We start from the raw sequence: 5,486 nt of genomic DNA, 5'->3' as shown, positions 1-5,486 counted from the left end.
GGAGTGGTGGGGGCGGCCCGAGGGGGTGGGAGAGGGTCTGGCCCACGCTGCGCCTGGGCTGGGACTGGTTCCGCCGGCGCAGGGTAGCAGGAAGCTCTCCACACACTCACCGGACCTGGGCTAGGCTGAAGATTTCGACTTTGAAAAAATTGTATTTGTATAACTGCTAGTAATATTGAAAACTAGTGAGAATTTTCTTTAACAATTAAACTTCAAAAAGTATGAGGTCATTGTAGGGATATTTTCTTTTTGCTATTAGCAGGAAATATCAAGACAAAAATGTATGTCTTTGACAAGCAGCATGTCATTTCAGTTTTGTTTGTTTGAGTAATTTGCACTAATGTCCAGTGCATCCCAAGCTGTGTAGTAGTTCTTTGGCCTCAGAACTCTGAATAGCCAGTGTTTCTCAACAACTAAGATCAAACTTACAGTAGAAACTTTCAGGTGAGTGTATATTCTACAGAAGAACTTAAATAAAATGTTTAAATAAATGCATTCAAAGCTAATGATACATATGCATACATTTTTGTATGCATACACATATCTGTCACATATATTTCTTTGCATGCAATTTGTCAGGATCTATACAGAATTTCTATTAAGGATTTTAAAATATAGGATTGAAACATTCATTTGACTTCATTAAAATTTTATGTCACCACATTTTAAAAATGTAACAAATGTTAAATGGAGTCATTAGTTGTTATTATATCTTAAAAACTGAGTTTATACCGTTACCTGTACATGGTAATCAACTGTTACACGGAAATATAGTGTACAACTGTTAAATTTTCCCCAGCCACTATTTCACTACTTTTAATCAAAATAAGTCTCGTCCTTAGTATTCACTAATAGGAATCCTATTTTGTGGAAGGGCCAAATTACCAAGTAAGGTTGAAGAATGGAAAAAAAAAATCATAGTAGTTACTACCAAGACAGTCTTAAGGATTTTGTGGTGTCTGATGTGATTTTTGCCTTTTTCATTTCTAATTCCATCAGTGTGAATCACTTTCTCCTTTTGTTATGTTGACCAAGCATCCTTGAATATCTACTCTTTAAATTCTTTTGAAGAACCATTTCTTCAATTCATTTTTTTTTTGTATTCTATTTTTCCCTCAGTTTCACTGATTTCTATTCTGATCTTCTTTGTTAGGTTGGAATTTGGATTACTATATGAGATTCAGTATTAGATTACTTATTTGAGCTCTTTGTTTTTTAAAGTTATGAATTATCATGATATTTTAAAATGATTTTCTACATCTGTTGTGATGATTGTATATTTTTTATCATTTATTCTGTTAATGTACCGTATCACATTGACTGCTGAGCTACTTTTACATGTTATATCAAATATGTTTTTTGAAAAAAAATCTATCTCATTCAGTTATAAAATAAGCCTATACTGAAAAAATATACAATAGTTAATGAAATACACACACAACAAAATTGACTCGAGAGATCCAGAGCAAAGCGCAATACAAATATTAACATGGTACATAATGAGTCTATGATCAATTTTTCTAAGTGTGAAATAGTTACTAATGATAAATACTAAAATTATTTAATGTTGTATCTATTTGTACTTTTTGTTTTATTAGTACCTATTTGCTGTACATAATGGTCACATTTCTAATGAGGTCTTGGTACATATTCATCTTGGTATCATATCTTATTTTTTTCTAATCTGCTCCCCTTTTTCTCCCCTCTGTCTATCTCTTGATTCCCTTCCCCTTTGCAAAGGATGGAACTGTATATTTCCTAATACTTATCTGTGATTCTGGTTTATTTGTATTTTGAGTTTCTTGTACAAAAGAAACCATGGGAAATTTAAGCTTTTGTGTGTGGTTTATATTACTTATCATTACAGTCTCAAGTTGCATCCATTTTACTACAAATGACTGAAGCTAATTTTTCTTTATGGCAGGGTAGTAGTCCATATTGTATAAGTAGCACATATTTTATATCAGTTCTTTTGTGGATGGACATACGGGTGATTCAATTATTTTTTTAGTGTGAATTATGCTTCTATAAGTGTAGGTATGCCAGTATCACTGAAATATGATTTGTATGATAAAATATATTTTTTTAGATATATCTACTGTGAATATCAAAGTATAAAGTATTTTGTACCTAATTGTAAACTTTTCTTCAGAAGCCTTGTTTCATACTTGTTACACTTAGTGCAACTTTTGAATAAAATCTTAGTATTTCCTTTCACACTTGAAATATTCATTTAGTTTTTACCAATAAACAACTTGGCTTGACATTGTCAAAATAAAAAACCAAAACAAACAAACAAAAAGACTAGCAGAAATCACCAATATAATAATCCAAGTTTTCCTGTATATGTGCATAAATATAACTTTTTCTCTTCCTACATTCTTTTATCCTTTTCCTCATCCCAGTTCTTACTTCCTATTGAACAGTTTCTTTCCCTTTCACAGTGTCTATTGTACTTTTCAGATTTTATTTACTCTTTCAAGTTCTCACACTAGCAAAACAATATGATGCTGACACATGTGAGTCTGATTTGTTTTACATGAGCGTGGAACAATTGTGTCCATTTATCTATAAAAACCTATGATTTGTTATTTTTATAGCTGAGTGATATTGTAGACTAGTGTATGGTCTCTTCTGAAGAAAGTTCCATGTGCTACTAAGAAGAATGTGTTCAGTTGCAGTAGTGGCAGTAGGGTATAATGCTACGTAGATCTCCATTAAGTTGATTTGTTCAAAGTTGAGGTTCAGCTCTGTCGGTTATTTTTTTTGTTATTGTTGCTATGTTCATTCAGTTGATCTGTTTCTTTGCAAAAGTTTAATATTTCTGTCACCCACTTTACATTGAAACTCATTTTATCTTTTAGGTCAACCAGTGTTTGCTTTATGAATTTAGGTGCTTCCTTATTTGGTACATGCATATTTACAACAGCTAAGCCTTTCTGCTGCATTATTCCCTTATGTGATATGTGGTGACCTTCTTTGCCTCATCAGTTTTAGCTTGAAGTTTAATTTACCTGAGAATAAACTTGCTGCCTATACTTCCTTTCATATACTCGGTGTGTGGAATGTTGTTTTCCATCCTTCATTTTTAAAATCTTTCAATATCTTTTTGATTTACACGAATTTCTTAAATGCAACAGATTTCTATATTCTGATTTTCATTTAGTCTGCCAATCCATCTTTTAATTGTGAAGTTGAGTCCATTTACACTGCGAGTTGTTACTGAGAGGTGTGGATTTATTCTTAGCATTCTGCTCTACTGTGAATGACTCCTGTATTTTTCCACTTTTGTTAAACTACTGCCCTTATATGAAGTATTTATTACATCTGATGTTTTGATTTTGTTGGCTGTCTTGTCTCTATCTAGGATAATTATTAGTAGTTTTGCAGTGCTGGCTTTGTGTTCATGTATCTCCTAAGATGTTCTTAGTCATGGAATGACTTTATTGTTCTTCCAATTTTGAAAGATAGTTTTTTCCCCCAGAATATATTTGTCTGGTTTAGAAATTATTTTCTAGGTATTTATTTATTTATATTTGTATTTTACAGAAGGGTCTACAGTGTGTTCAGGATCTCACTACTAGATCAGACTCCTGGTGGTTCTCCTGTTTACAGCCTCCCAAGAGCTGTTATTATAGGCGCGCACCACCATACCCAGTCTCAATTGCTGTCTCAGCACGACCCCGGGGTGGGGCTGGCACTGCAGGCACAGCATCGAACAACCAGCCCCTGCGCCTGCTTGCAGGTATTTTAATTTGTATTTTCTAGGTTTGAAACTTTGAAAATCTTTTAATGCTCTCTTAGCCTTTGTAGTATTTTTTTTTTCTATGAATTGATCATTTATTTCACAACTTATAGATTTTATATTCATACATTTACAGTAGTTTCTGCTTTGAACAGGTTCAAATACATTTTTAAAGCATATTTCATGAACTATATTAAAGGTACATTTGGAAAAGACAGTATCATGACAATTAGTAAGAAAAATGTTAGAAAGTAGCATTTGATAGGATAAAATTGGCAATTCACATCATACTTCTTTGATAGCAGAAATTACATAAAAATTGACCAGTCTTATTCTAAGGAAATAACAGTTGCATCCTGATTTTGTTTTATTCAAGAGACCAAGATTTGAGGATCCCAGAAGCCCATTGTTGCTGACTCAGGTTCCACAGGCAGAGTGAGCCGCTGTCACTCTGCACCTCTCTGGGCAAATGCATCCTCGGCCTGACTTCCCTTCCTAGAGAGGAAAGCTCTGAGTGACCCAGTGAAGGCTGCATGCCTCAGAGAGGCCCTGATAATACAGAGGCTGGCAGTAGGCGGGACTCTGCTGAGACACACCCTGAGCCTTGTGCCTGGCAATCAATACAACTACCAACCTGCAAGGCTAAAGCAGACTTGGCAGGCAAGAGGATGAGGCCCTTTGAAGATTAATTTGATAGTTACAGTCAGTCTGTTATTTGTCTACCATTCCTCTTGAGTTCTTCAAAAATTAAGTCTATGTTTAAAGGTACAGTAGAAAAGTATGCACTTACAGAATCACTTTATGTATTTATTTGGTACAGCGTGCACAGGGTCTCATTACATAGGTCAGATTCATAACATCCTTGGTTTTCAGCCTCCCACACACTGGGAACTTGTGCACACGGCTACTCCCAGTCTCATTCTAAGTGTCAGCGGGCACCGGGGGTGGGGCCAGCATGGCACACTGGGGATGGAACCCCGGTCCCTCTGCTCTGCCTAAGCAGGTACCTTGGTCCGTTGAGCTCTCTGGCAGGCCCTAGGATGACTTTAAATAGAAGTTGTAGTAGTCCCTGGGCTTGATGGTGTGTGTTTTCTTCTTCATATGTCCAGTAGTTATTTGTCCCTCTGCATTATGGATATCCTTGTTTTCCGCGGACTCCAGGTTACTGATGGTTTCCAGCATCACAGCTCTGTACAGCTTCCTCTGCGCTGTGTCCAGCAGAGCCCATTCCTCTGGGGTGAATCTGATGGTCACCTCTTCAACGGTGATTGATTCCGTAGGACGCATTGCCATTTGCAGCTTCCCGGAGGGCGTCACTCACAGGCTCGCCCACCGAATAGGAATTTCTGCCGCATTCTGGGAACCCCCAGACCCAGTCCTAGCCCAGGCAGCGAGTGTGTGTAAGAGCTTCCGGCTACCCTGGGTCGGCGGGACCTATCTGTAGTTTTTTTTAATGTATCAGTTATTTAATTAGGTTCTTAGTAAGAAATTTAGAACACTAATTTGTGAGGATGAATTCCATTTGTCAGAGCAAAAACGGAGCACAAGTAGTCCTGGAGCTGAGGAATAGCTTTGTTTTTTGCTACAATCTATGAGTATACCACTTTCTGATCCATTTGTGCTGCTCTGAAATCTGGTATCTCTTCTTTGATGTTGAAGTTCTCGCCCTCCTGGTGTCTGGGTTTCCACAGTTTCTTCTTCTTTAAGCATCAGGGAGGTATTTGGGGATTTTCACCTTGCT

At 36.5% G+C, this 5,486-nt stretch overlaps 1 pseudogene; it reads right to left on the bottom strand.

Annotated features, from left to right (window-relative positions):
- The window catches only part of LOC101591181, a 33,340-nt pseudogene extending 28,308 nt beyond the window's left edge, over nt 1–5,032 (bottom strand).
- Nucleotides 5,033–5,486: the final 454 nt, after the last annotated feature.

This window comes from Octodon degus, unplaced genomic scaffold (assembly GCF_000260255.1).
Source record: "Octodon degus isolate 3935 unplaced genomic scaffold, OctDeg1.0 scaffold00009, whole genome shotgun sequence".
NCBI lineage: Eukaryota > Metazoa > Chordata > Mammalia > Rodentia > Octodontidae > Octodon > Octodon degus.
The sequence above is the reverse complement of the archived record's forward strand: the minus strand, read 5'-3'. Positions and strand labels throughout refer to the sequence as shown.